Source organism: Mesoplodon mirus, assembly GCF_964341445.2.
Source record: "Mesoplodon mirus genome assembly, contig: HAP1_SCAFFOLD_29, whole genome shotgun sequence".
Classification (NCBI taxonomy): Eukaryota; Metazoa; Chordata; class Mammalia; order Artiodactyla; family Ziphiidae; genus Mesoplodon; species Mesoplodon mirus.
In genome coordinates, this window is record NW_028295817.1 from 5,393,412 (window position 1) to 5,408,950 (window position 15,539).

Here is a 15,539-nt window from a genome sequence, read left to right on the forward strand (position 1 = left end):
GGAGCATTTTGATTTCATTGTGATGACAATAGCATGAAGCATTATGATGAAGGCCATGGTGCACTGTGATGAGAGGGTTCATGGATCACTGAGATGGAAAGAGGCATAGAGCATTGTGATTACAGGGTTCTTGGAGCATTGTGATGAGAAGGGTCATGGAGCTTTGTGATGACAAGGCCTTGGAACATCGTGATGTCAGGGGTCATGGAGCATTGTTATGACTTGCGTAATCGCGCATTGTGATGGCAAGTTCATGGAGCATTGTGATGAGAAGGCCATGGAGCATTCTGATGACATGTGTCATGGAGCTTTGTGAAGACAAGGGCATGGAGCAATGTGATGAGAGCATTCATGGAGCATTGTGATGACAATGACATGGAGCATTGTGATGCCAAGGGTCACGGATCTTTGTGATGACAAAAGTCATGGAGCATTTTGATGGCAGGTACGATGTGCTTTGTGATGAGAAGGGAAGGGAGCATTCTGGTAACAGGGTCATGGAGCAATTTGATGAAATGTGTCATGGAATATTTTGATGACAGGTGTTATGGAACATTGTGATGTCAGGGGTCATCGAACATTGTGATGATAAGTGCATGTAGCATTGTGATGACAGGAGTCATGGAACATTGTGATGACAGGGGTGAGGGAGTATTGTGACAAAGAGTGATGTAGCACTGTGATATCAGTGGTGAGAGAGCATTTTGATGAGAAGTGCATGGAGCATTGTGATGACAAGTTTTATGGAGCATTGTGATGACAAGATGGTGGAGCACGGTGATGACAATCGCATGGTGCATTGTGATGACGTGTCATGGAGCACTGTGCTGAGAAAGTCTTAGAGCATTATGATGACAAGAGTCAAAGAGCATTGTGATGAAAAGTTCATGGAGCATTGTGTTTAAAAATGTCACAGAGACTGTTGATGATGAGGACATGGACCATTGTAATGACAAAGGTCATGAAGCATTGTGATGACTGTAGTCACGGAGCATTGTGTTGACAGGGCTCATGGAGCATTGTGATAAAAAGGGCATGGAGCTTTGTGATGAAAAGGGCATGGATCACTGGTCTAATATGTTTCATGGAGTATTGTGATGACAGTTGGAATGTCGCATTGTGATGACAAGGGCATGGAACATTGTGATGACCAGGTCAAGCAGTACTGTGAAGATAGGTGTCAGGGAACATTGTGATGACATATGTAATGGCCCATTGTGATGACAATGGCATGGAGCATTGTGATGAAAACGGCGTGGGACATTGTGATAAAAACGTCATGGAGCCTTTTCGTGAGAGTGTTCAAGGAGCATTCTGAAGACAAGTGTCAGGGAGCATTGTGATGACAAGTGTATTGAGAACTGTGATGACAAAAGTCATGGAGCATTGTGATGATAAGGGCATGGAGTATTGTGAAGACAGGCATCATGGAGCGTTGTGATGACAAGTGTTATTGAACCTTGTGATCACAAATTTTTGGAGCATTGCGATGACAGAGGTTATGGAACATTTTGATTTCAAGGAGCAGGGAGCATTGTGATGACAAGAGCATGAAGCAATGTGATCCCAAGGTTCAAGGAGGATTGTGATGACAATGGTAATGGAGTATTGTGATGACAAGCGCATAGAGCATTGTAATGACAATGTCATGTAGCATTTTGCTGACAAAGGCATGGAGCATTGTGATAACAGGTGTCCTGGAGCACTGTGATGACAAGCGTCACGGAGCATTGTGAATGCAGGGGTCATGGGGCATTGGGATGACAAGGGCATGGATCATTGTGATGACAAGCGTCATGGAGCACTGGGCTGAAAATGTTCATTGACTATTGTGATGACAGGGGTCATGGAGCATTGTGATGACAGAGGTCATGGAGAATTTTGATTTCATTGTGCTGACAATAACCGAAAGCATTATGATGATGGGCATGATGCATTGTGATGAGAGGGTTCATGGAGCACTGAGATGAAAAGGGGCATGGAGCATTGTGATTACAGGGGTCTGGGAGCATTGTGATGACAAGGGCATGGAGCATTTTGATGAGAAGGTCATGGAACATGCTGATGACATGTGTCATGGAGCTTTGTGAAGACAAGTGCATGGAGCATTGTGATTACAGGGGTCTTGGAGCATTGTGATGACAGGTGTCATGGAGCCTTGTGATGACAAGTCCATGGAACATTGTGATGTCAGGGGTCATGGAGCATTGTTATGACAGGGGTAATGGAGCATTGTGATGAGAAGGGCATGGAGCATTGTGATTACAAGTTTTATGGAGCATTGTGATGACAAATTTGTGGACCGTTTGGAAGAAAAGCTCATGACACATTGTGATGACAAGGGTCATGGAGCATTTTTCTGACAAAGGCATGGAGCATTGTGATGACAAGGGTCACGGAGCATTGTGATGAAATGTTCATGGAGCATTGTGGTTACAAAGGTAACAGAGCCTTTTGATGATGCGGGCATTGACCACTGTGATGACAAATGTTAAAGGGAATTGTGATGAATGGAGTCACGGAGCATTGTGATGACAGTGGTCATGGAGCATTGTGATGAGAAGGGCATGGAGCATTGAGCTGAGAAAGGCATAGAGCATTGTGATGACAAGGGTCAAAGAGCATTGTGATGAAACTTTCATGGAGCATTATGGTTAAAATGGTCATAGAGACTGTTGATGATGAGGGCATGGACCATTTTGATGACAAAGGTCATGGAGCATTGTGATGACTGGAGTCACGGAGCATTGTGATGACAGGGGTCATGGAGCATTGTGATAACAAGGGCATGGAGCATTGTGATGACAAGGGCATGGATCATTGGTCTAACAAGTTTCATGTATTATTGTGATGACATATGTAATGTCCCATTGTGATGAAAATGGCATGGAGCATTGTGATGAAAACGGCATGGGACATTGTGATGAAAACGTCATGGAGACTTTTCGTGACAGGGTTCAAGGAGCATTCTGACGACAAGTGTCAGGGAGCATTGTGATGACAAGTGTATTGAGAATTGTGATGATAAAGGTCATGGAGCATTGTGATGAAAAGAGCATGGAATATTGTGATGCCCGGCAACATGGAGCGTTGTGATGACAAGTGTTATGGAACATGGTGATCAGAAGGGTTTGAGGAATTGTGATGACAGAGGTCATGAATCATTTTGATTTCAAGGAGCATGGAGCATTGTGATGACAAGGGCATGAAGCAATGTGATTCCAAGTTTCATGGAGGGTTGTGATGAAAATGTTAATGGAGAACTCTGATGACAAGCACATAGAGCATTGTAATGACAAGGTCATGTAGCATTTTGCTGACAAAGGCATGGAGCATTTTGATGACTGGTGTGATGGAGCACTGTGATGACAAGCGTCACGGAGCATTGTGAATAGAGGGGTCATGGAGCATTGTGATGACAAGGGCATGGAGCATTGTGATGACAGGGGCATGAAATATTGGTCTGACAAATTTCTTAGATTATTGTGATGACAGTGGACATCGTGCATTGTGATGACAAGGGCATGGATCATTGTGATGAGAAGGTCATGGAGTATTGTGAAGAAAGGTGTCAGGGAGCATTGTGATGACATATGTCTTGGTCCATTGTGATGACAATGTAATGGAGCATTGTGATGCCAATTGTAATGGAGGATTGTGATGACAAATATAATGGAGCATTGTGATGACTAGGGCTTGGAGCATTATGATGACAAGGGCCATTGAGAATTTTCATAACAAGGTCATGAAGCATTGTGATAAAAAGTTCCTGGAGCATTTTGATGAGAAAACCATGGAGCCTTGTGATGACAAATCTCACGGAGCATACTGATGAAAAGGGGCATGGACCATAGTGATTACATGGCTCTTGGAACATTGTGATGACAAGGGCATGGAGCATTGTGAGGAGAAGGCCAAGGAACATTCTAGTGACATGCGTCATTGATCTTTGTGATGACAAGGGCATGGAGCATTGTGATTACAGTGGTCTTGGAGCATTGTGATGAAAAAGGCAAGGAGACTTGTCATGACAGGTTTCAAGGAGCATACAGACAACAAGTGTCAGGGAGCATTTTGATGACAAGTCTATTGAGCATTGTGATGACAAAGGTCATGGAGCATTGTGATGAGAAGACCATGGTTAATAGTGATGACGAGCGTCATGGGGCATTGTCATGACAAGTGTTATGGAATATCGTGATCACAAGGGCTTGGAGCATTGTTATGACACAGGTCATGGAGCATATTGATTTCATTGTGATGACAATAGCATTAAGCATTAGGATGATGGGCATGGTGCATTGTGATGACAGGGTTCATGGATCATTGAGATGAAAAGGGGCATAGAGCATTGTGATTACAGTGTTCTTGGAGCATTGTGATGAGTAGGGTCATGGAGCCTTGTGATGAAAAGGCCATGGAACATCCTGTAGGCAGGGGACATGGAGAATTTTTATGACAGGGCTAATGGAGCATTGTGATGGCAAGGGCATGGAGCATTGTGATGAGAAGGCCATGGAGCATTCTGATGACATGTGTCATGGAGCATTGTGATGACAAGGGCCTGGAGCAATGTGATGAGAGCGTTCATGGAGCATCGTGATGACAAAGATATGGAACATTGTGATGCCAAGCATCATGGATCTTTGTGATGACAAATGTCATGGAGCATTTTGATGACAAGGGCGTTGTGCATTGTGATTAGAAGGGCAGGGAGCATTGTGATGACAGGATCATGGAGCAATTTGATGAAAAGTGTCATTGAACATTTTGATGACAGGCGTTATGGAACATTGTGATGTCAGGGGTCATGGAGCATTTTGATGAAAAGGGACATTGAGCATTTTGATCACAGGGGTTATGTAACATTGTGATGTCAGTGGTCATCGAACATTGTGATGATAATGCATGTAGCATTGTGATGACAGGAGTCATGGAATATTGTGATGACAGGGGTGAGGGAGTATTGTGACGAATAGTGATGTAACATTGTGATATCAGTGGTGAGAGATCATTTTGATGAGAAGCGCATGGAGCATTGTGATGACAAGGTTTATGGAGCATTGTGATGACAAGATTGTGGAGCACTGTGATGAAAAGCGCATGGTGCATTGTGATGACATGTGTCGTGGAGCATTGTGCTGACAAGCGCATGGAGCATTGTGATGACAAGGGTCATGGAGCATTGTGCTGAGAAAGGCATAGATAATTGCGATGACAAGTGTCAAAGAGCATTGTGATGAAAATTTCATGGATCATTGTGGTTAAAAATGTCACAGAGACTGTTGATGATGAGCGCATGGACCATTGTGATGACACAGGTCATGAAGCATTGTGATGACTGGAATCACGGAACATTGTGATGACAGGGGTCATGGAGCATTGTGATAACAAGGGCATGGAGCATTGTGATGACAAGGGCATGGAGCATTGGTCTAATAAGTTTCATGGATTATTGCGATGAGATTTGGAATGGCCATTTTTGATGACAAGGGCATGGAGCATTGTCATGACCAGGTCATGCAGTATTGTGAAGAGAGGTGTCAGGGCGCATTGTGATGACATATGTAATGGCCCATTGTGATGACAATGGCATGGAGCATTGTGATGCCAAGTGTCATGGAGGATTTTGATGACAAAGGTAATGGAGCATTGTGATGACAATGGCTTGGAGCATTGTGATGAAAAGGGTCAGGGAGCATTGTTCTTACAAGTGCATGGAGAATTATGATGGCAAGAGTCATGTAGCATTCTGATGACAAGCTTGTGGAGTATTTTGATTACAATGACATGGATTAATTTGGTGAAAACGGCATGGGGCATTGTGATGAAAAATTCATGGAGCCCTTCGTTACAGGGTTCAAGGAGCATTCTGATGACAAGTGTCTTGGAGCATTGTGATGACAAGTGTATTGCGAATTGTGATGACAAAGGTCATGGTGCATTGTGATGAAAAGGGCATGGAGTATTGTGATGACAGGCATTATGGAGCGTTGGGATGACAAGTGTGATGAAACATTGTGATCACAAGGGTTTGGAGCATTGCGATGACAGAGGTCATGGATCATTTTGATTTCAAGGAGCATGGAGCATTGTGATGACAAGGGCATGAAGCAATGTGATCCCAAGGTTCATGGAGGATTGTGATGACAATGGTAATGGAGTATTGTGATCTCAAGCGCATAGAGCATTGTAATGAAAAGGTCATGTAGCATTTTGCTGACAAAGGCATGGAGCATTGTGATGACAGGTGTCATGGAGCACTGTGAAGACAAGAGTCACGGAGCATTGTGAATACAGGGGTCATGTAGCATTGGGATGACAAGGGCATGGATCATTGTGATGACAAGGGTCATGGAGCAATTGGCTGAAAATGATCATGGAGTATTGTGATGACAGGGGCCATGGAACATTGTGATGACAGAGGTCATAGAGAATTTTGATTTCATTGTGCTGACAATAGCCAGAAGCATTATGATGATGGGCATGATGCATTGTGATGACAGGGTTCATGGAGCATTGAGATGAAAAGGGTCATGGAGCTTTTTGATTACAGGGGTGTGGTAGCATTGTGATGACAAGAGCATGGAGCATTTTGATGACAATGCCATGGAACATTCTGATGACGTGTCATGGAGCTTTGTGATGACAATGGCATGGAGTTTTGTGGTTATGGGGTCTTGGAGCATTGTGATGACAAGGGTCATGGAGCCTTGTGATGACAAGGCCGTGGAACATTGTGATGGCAGGGTTCATGGAGCATTGTTATAACAGGGGTAATGGAGCATTGTGATTACAAGGTTTATGGAGCGTTGCGATGACAAATTTGTGGACCGTTGGGATGAAAAGCGTGTGGCACATTGTGATGACAAGGGTCATGGAGCATTTTTCCGAAAAAGGCATGGAGCATTGTGATGACAAGTGTCACGGAGCATTGTGATGAAAATTTCATGGAGCATTGTGGTTACAAAGGTAACAGAGCCTCGTGATGACGGGGGCATCTACCATTGTGATGACAAATGTTATGAAGAATTGTGATGACTGGAGTCAAGGAGCATTGTGATGACAGGGGTCATGGAGCATTGTGATGACAAGGGCATGAAGCAATGTGATCAAAAGGTTCATGGAGTATTGTGATGACAATGGTAATGGAGTACTGAGATGACAAGCGCATAGAGCATTGTAATGACAAGGTCATGTAGCATTTTGCTGACAAAGGCATGGAGCATTGTGATGATAGGTGTCATGGAGCACTGTGATGACAAGCATCACGGATCATTGTGAATACAGGGGTCATGGAGCATTGGGATGACAAGGGCATGGATCATTTTGATGACAAATGTCATGGAGCAGTGGGCTGAAAATGTTCATGGAGTATTGTGATGACAGGGGTCATGGAGCATTTTGATTTCATTGTGCTGACAATAGCTGGAAGCATTATGATGATGAGCATGATGCATTGTGATGACATGGTTCATGGACCATTGAGTTGAAAAGGGGCATGGAGCATTGTGATTACAGTGGTCTGGGAGCATTGGGATGACAAGGGCATGGAGCATTTTGATGAGAAGACCATGGAACATTCTGATGACATGTGTCATGGAGATTTGTGATGACAAGGTCATGGAGCATTTTGATTACAGGGGTTTTGGATCATTGTGATGACAAGGGTCCTGGAGCCTTGTGATGACTAGGCCTTGGAACACTGTGATGACAGGGGTCATGGAGCATTGTTATGACAGGGGAAATGGAGCATGGTGATGAGAAGCGCATGGAGCATTGTGATTACAAGATTTATGGATCATTGTGAAGACAAATTTGTGGACCGTTTGGATGAAAAGTGTGTGGCACATTGTGATGACAAGTGTCATGGAGGATTTTTCTGACAATGGCATGGAGCATTGTGATAACAAGGGTCTCGGAGCATTGTGATGAAAAGTTCATGGAGCATTGTGGTTACAAAGGTAACAGAGCCTTGTGATGACGTGAGCATCGACCATTGTGATGACAAATGTTATGAAGAATTGTGATGACTGTAGTCACGGAGCATTGTGATGAAAGGGGTCATAGAGCATTGTGATGACAAGGACATGAGAATTGTGCTGAGAAAGGCATAGAGCATGGTGATGACAAGCGTCAAAGAGCATTGTGATGAAATGTTCATGGAGCATTGTGCTTAAGAAGGTCACAGAGACTGTTGATGATGAAGGCATGGATCATTGTGATGACAAAGGTCATGGAGCATTGTGATGACTGGAGTCACGGAGCACTGTGATGACAGGGGTCATGGAACATTTTGATAACAAGGTCATGGAACTTTGTGATGACAAGGGCATGGAACATTTGTCTAATAAGTTTCATGGAGTATTGTGATGACAGTTGGAATGGCCCATTGTGATGACAAGGGCATGGAGCATTGTGATGACCAGGTCATGCAGTATTGTGAAGAGAGGTGTCAGGGAGCATTGTGATGACATATGTAATGGCCCATTGTGATGACAATGGCATGGAGCATTGTGATGCCAAGTGTCATGGAGGAATCTGATGACAAAGGTAATGGAGCATTGTGATGACAATGGCTTGGAGCATTGTGATGACAACGGTCAGGGAGCATTGTGCTGACAAGTGCATGGAGAATTGTGATGACAAGGATCATGGAGCATTCTGATGACAAGCTTGTGGAGTATTTTGATGACAATGGCATGGAGCATTGTGATGAAAACGGCATGGGGCATTGTGATGAAAAAGGCATGGAGCCTTTTTGTGACAGGGTTCAAGGAGCATTCTGATGACAAGTGTCAGGGAGCATTGTGATGAAAAGTGTATTTAGAATTGTGATGACAAAGGTCATGGAGCATTGTGATGAAAAAGGCATGGAGTATTGTGATGACAGTCATCATGGAGCCTTGTGATGACAAGTGTTATGGAACACTGTGATCACAAGTGTTTGGAGCATTGTGATGACAGAGGTCATGGCTCATTTTGATTTCAAGGAGCATGGAGCATTGTGATGACAAGGGCATGAAGCAATGTGATCCCAAAGTTCATGGAGGATTGTGATGGCATTGGTATTGGAGTATTGTGATGACAAGCGCATAGAGCATCATAATGACAAGGTCATGTAGCATTTTGCTAACAAAGGCATGATGCATTTTGATGACAGGTATTATGGAGCACTGTGATGACAAGCGTCAGGGAGCATTGTGAATACAGGGGTCATGGAGCACTGGGATGACAAGGGCATGCATCATTGTGATGAGAAGTGTCATGGAGCATTGGGCTGAAAATGTTCATGGATTATTGTGATGACAGTGGTCATGGAGAATTGTGATGACAAGGGAATGGAGCACTGTGATGACAAGGTCCTCTAGCACTGTGATGTGAAGACCATGGAACCTTGTGATGACAATTCTCATGGAGCATTCTGATGAAAAGGCGTAGGGAACATTGTGATTACAGGCGTCTTGGAGCATTGTGATGACAAGGGCATAGAAAATTATGATGAGAAGGCCATGCAGCATTCTGATGACATGCGTCATGGAGCTTTGTGATGACAAGTGCAAGGAGCATTGTGATCACAGGTGTCTTGTAGCATTGTGATGAAAAGGGCATGGATCATTGTGATGAAATAGGCATGAAGCCTTGTCATGAAAGAGTTCAAGGAGCATACTGAGGGCAATAGTCAGAGAGCATTGTGTTGACAAGTGTATTGAGCATTGTGATGACAAAAGTCATGGTGCATTGTGATGAGAAGACCATGGATAATTGTGCTGACCAGCGTCATGGGGCATTGTGATGACAAGTGTTATGGAATATTGTGATCACAAGCGTTTGCAGCATTGTGAGGATAGAGGACATGGAGTATTTTGATTTCATTGTGATGACAATAGCATGAAGCATTATGATGATGGGCATGGTGCATTGTGATGACAGCGTTCATGGAGCATTGTGATGAAAAGTGGCATCGAGCATTGGTCTGACAAGTTTCATGGATTATCGTGATAAGATTGGGCATGGCACATTGTGATGACAAGGGCATGGAGCACTGTGATGACAAGGTCATGGATTATTGTGAAGAAAGGTGTCAGGGAGCATTGTGTTGAAATATGTCATGTTCCAGTTTGATGACAATATCATGGAGCACTGTGATGCCAAATGTCACGGATTGCTGTGACAAATTAAAGGAGCATTTTGATGACAAGGGCATGGAGCATTGTGATATCAAGGGCCATTGATAATTTTAATGTCCAGGTCGTGAAACATTGTGATAAACAGCACATGGAGCTTCCTATGACAGGGGTCATGGAGCATTGCAATAACAAGTGCATGGAGTATTGTGATGACAAGAGCATATATCATTTTGATGTGAAGTGCCATGGAGCATTGTAATGACAAGGACGTGGAGAATTGTGAGGACAAGGGACATTGAGCTTTGAGATGACAAGGCATGGAGCATGGTGATGGCAAAACCGTGGAGCATTGTGATGAGAAGACCTTGGGTAATTGTGGTGTCGAGCATCATGGAGCACTGTAATGACAAGGAGCATGAAGCATTGTGATGACAGGTGTCAGGGAGCATTGTGATGATAGGTGTCATGGAGCAATGTGATGACAAGGGCATGGAGCATTGTGATAACAAGTGCATGGAGCATTGTGATGACAAGTGCATGGAGCACTGCAATTTCAAGTGCATGGAGAATTGTGATGACAAGAGCATGTAATATTTTGATGAGAAGTGTCATGTAGCATTGTGATGACAAGGACGTGGAGAATTGTGATGACAAGGGACATGGAGCATTGTGATAACCAGGGCATGGAGCATTGTGATGACAGGGGTCATGGAGCATTATTATGACAAGGCCATGGTGCATTCTGACATAAGATATCACTTATGACGGGAATGTAAATATGGCTACATATGAACTGAATTAGGGAAGAGAACAGAGTCTCAGATTTAGAAAACACTCTAACACTTGCTTAAGGGGAAAGACAGGTGGGGAGATACACAAAACAAAAGTTTGATATTAGCACAGGTACCGTTCCATAATCCAAAAACAGAAGAGACAAGCCCTACCTCTTCCTCAGTGAACGGAACTCAACATCCTTATTCCCTGCAGAGAAATATATCTGACTAGTAAGAATTTTAAAACCTATGTATTGATATGTCTCCTTAAGGGAACTAAGTGTGTCTAGAACGACATAAACATGGCAGTGAGAATCAGCTCAAACCCACTATAAAAATGAATTTCAAAACAAAACATAAAAACAGTAAAATTCTTACACAATACCTTCAGGGGTTCTGATGAAACCTGGAATGACCCTATCTACAATGACAGCTGGATGTGGCATAACGCTGGTCACTTGGGACTGAGAGGATTGGTGAGATTGGGTGAAAAAATGCAGACCCTTTAAAGCAATTATGCCTGCCACGCATTCCATGGTTTCCAACTCTCCAAGTAGAAGGGGATATCACTACAGTTATAACATGTATGGGAACCTAGAGAATGGAAACCATCTGATGGTGAAAGGTTTCTAAAACTCTACTACTTTTTTTCTCTCCTTGTGCTCCAGTTTGACATTCCAACTGCTTTACTATCAATCTCCCAACTTGGAGAGTCAGCCCCTATAACCTCCTGGTTCGCACAGTTGGAAAATTGTGCAGAGGATATAGGGAAGAGAGAGAACCAATGAGAGAGTACCTGTAGGCATTTGGACGGCCATATTTCACTCTAATTTCCCGTCACGAAGAGGAATTAACCAAAACTCAGCCTGCCCCCCCAAGAACCACTATAGGTCCAGAAGCAAAACTGTGGATTTGCGGTCAGCTCACAAAAACGCAATTTGAAAAATGGAGCTCAGGGCCACAGCAATTCACTAACCTGCAGAGTTATAAAGGACTACTCTCTTCCAAAAATCTGTTAAGGGAAAGCCACGAGGTGGAAGTGAAAATGAGGCAGAATGGCATGAAACAGATTTCAAGAGGTACATTGGAATCGCCTTTAAACACAGTAAAAGCATCACAACTTCGAAAATAATGGAAATGGCCATAAAGGGCATATGGATTTTCACGTGAATATATTCAGGAGAAAACACATATGCCCTTTTCAGCCAAGCAAGCAAGCCGGAAATGCAAATCTGCCCTACAAAGAAGTATCACTTCTCACCAGCCAAAAGGGATATCCCAAAAATGTGTAAAAACCAGACAGGCAAGACAGGCCCTGGGGAACAGGGAGCCTTGTTATGCTGATGGGCGGGATGTAAATTGCCAACTGCCTCTCTGGAGGAGTGCATTGTGTTCCCTAAAACAAGTAAACAACAGAGGTACAGAGCCAAGGGCACTTCCAGTCTAGGGAATATAGATTGGGAAAACTGAAAATTAATAAGACAGATCCACACCAAATTTCAGGGCTGCACTGCTTACAAAAACCTCAACTTGGATACACCTTAAATATCCCAGGAAAGACAAAAATGGTTCAAATAATTGTGGTACTTACGTATGACAGAATATCCCTCAACAATGAAATCAATGTCATAAGGCCAGTAGCAGCAAAACGAGTGGATTCAGGTACGATAATTCTAAGTGAAATAAGTCACACAGAAAAAGAAAATTATCATAAGATATCAATTATGAAGATACTGTAAGCATGGCTACACATGAACTGAGATAGGAAAGCGAACGGAGTCTCACATTTAGAAAACACCCTTATGCCTTCTTAAGGGGGAAGGAGAGGTGGGGTGATGCATAAAACCAGAGTTTGATATTAGTACAGGTACAGTTCCAAAAACCAAATACGGAATAGACAAGACCTACACCTTCCTCAGTGAAAGGGACTCAACACCCCATATTCACCGCAGAGTAATATATCCTAAGAGTAAGAATCTTAAAACCTATATACTGATATGTCTCCATAAGGGAATCAAGTGTGTCTAGACTGGCATAAACATGGCAGTGAGAATCAGCTCAACCCACTATAAAAAGGAATTTCAAAAACAAAACAAAAAAACAGGGAAATTCCTTACAATTCCTTCAGGGTCTCTGATGAAACCTGGAATTACCCTATCTACAATGACAGCTGGATGTGGCATAAGGCTGGACACTTTGGACTGAGAGGATTGTTGAGATTGGGTGAGCAAATGCAGACCCTTTAAAGCAATAATGAGTGGCACCCATTCCATGGGTCCCAACTCTCCAGGTTGAAGGGAATATTACAACAGCTATAACATGTACGGCAAACCTAGAGAATGGACACACTGTGAATACGAAAGGTTTCTAAAACTCAACTAATAGTCCGTCTCCTGGTGCTCCGGTTTGACTTTCGAACTGCTTTACTATCAATCTCCCAACTTAGAGAGACAGCCCCTTTAACCTCCTGGTCCTCACAGGTTGCCAATTTGGCAGAGGATGAAAGGGAAGAGAGAGAACCAATGAGAGAGTAGCTGTTAAGCATTTGGACCGGCAAATGTCACTCTAATTTTCCGGACAGAAGAAGAATTAACCAAAGTCTCAGCCACCCACCGGACACCAGTATAAGTCCTGAACCAAAATTTGGACTTGCATTCAGCTCACAAAAATCGAGTTGAAAAATGGTGCTCAGTGGCACAGCAATTCACCAAATGTCAGAGTAGTAAAGGACAACTCTCCTCCAAAACTCTGTTGAGGGAAGGTTAAGAGGCAGAGGTGAAAGCGAGGCAGAATAGCAGGAAACAGATTTCAAGAGGTATGCTGGAATCGCCTTGAAAGCACAGGAAGAGGGGCTCAACTTCGACAATGATGCACTTGGCCAAAAAGTTTGTATGAGTTTTCTCCTGAATATATTCAGGAGAAAACACATACTCCCTTTTTGGCCAAGCACGCAAGCTGGCAATGCAAATCTGCACTACAAAGAAGTATAACTTCCCAAAAGTCAAAAGGGATATCCACAAAATATGTAAAAACCAGAAGGTCAAGACAGGCCCTGGCGAACTGGGAGCCTTTTTATGCTGATGGGTGGGATGTAAATTGCCAACTGCCTCTCTGGAGCAGTGCATTGTGTTCCCTAAAACAAGTAAACAACAGAGCTACAGAGCCCAGGGCACTTCCAGTCTACGGAATATACCTTGAGAAAACTGAAAATCAATAAGACACAGCCACTCCAATATTTGGGGGTGCACTGCTTACAAGAACCTCATCCTGGATTCACCTTAAATATCCCAGGAAAGATAAAAATGGTACAAAAATTTGTGGTACTTATGTCCGATGAAATATCCCTCAGCCATGAAATCAATGTCATAAGACCAGTAGCACCATAATGAGTGGATTCAGGTACGGTGATTCTAAGTGAAATAAGTCACACAGAAAAAGCAACTTATCATAAGATATCACTTATAGAGATCCTGTAAACATGGCTACACATGAACTGAGTTAGGAAAGAGAACAGAGTCTCACATTTAGAAAACATTCTTATGCCTGCTTAAGGGGGAAGGAGAGGTGGGGTGATGCATAAAACCCAGAGATTTATATAAGCACAGGTACCGTTCAAAATATCAAATACGGAATAGACAAGACCTACAGCTTCCACAGTGAAAGGGACTCAAAACCCCATATTTCCCGCAGAGGAATATATCTGACTAGTAAGAATCTTAAAACCTATGTATTGATATGTCTCTGTAAGGGAATCAAGTGTGTCTAGACTGGCATAAAAATGGCAGTGAGAATCAGCTCAAACCCACTATAAAAATGAATTTCACACACACAAAAAAAACAGGAAATTCTTTACAATTTCTTCATGGTCTCTGACGAAACCTGGAATGACCCTATGTACAACGACACCTGGATTTAGCATTAGGCTGGACACTTGGGACTGAGAGGATTGGTGAGATTGGGTGAGCAAATGCAGACCCTTTAAAGCAATAATGCATGCCACCCCTTCCATGGGTCCCAACTCTCCACGGTGAAGGGAATATTACTACAGCTATAACATGTATGGGAAACCTAGAGAATGGACACACTGTGAACATGAAAGGTCTCTAAAACTCAACAAATAGTCCCTCTGCTGGTGCTCTGGTTTGACTTTCGAAATGCTTTACTATCAATCTCCCAACTTGGAGAGACAGCACCTTTAACCTCGTGGTTCGCACAGGTTGCCAATTTGGCAGAGGATGAAAGGGAAGAGGGAGAACCAATGAGAGAGTAGCTGTTAGGCATTTGGATGGGCACATGTCACTCTTATATCTCGGGAGGAAGAAGAATTAACCAAAGTCTCAGCCACACACCGGGAACAAGTATAGGTCGTATACAAAAATTTTGGACTTGCATTCAGCTCTCAAAAAACGAGTTAAAAAATGGAGATCAGGGGCACAGCACTTCACAAACTGGAAGAGTAATAAAGGACAACTATCGTCCAAAAATCTGTTGAGGGAAGGCAACGAGGCGGACTTGAAAGCGAGGCAGAATATCAGGAAACAGATTTCAAGAGGTACGTAGGAATCCCCTTTAAAGCACAGGAAGAGGGGCACAACTTCGACAATGATGCACTTGGCCAAAAAGTGTGTATGCATTT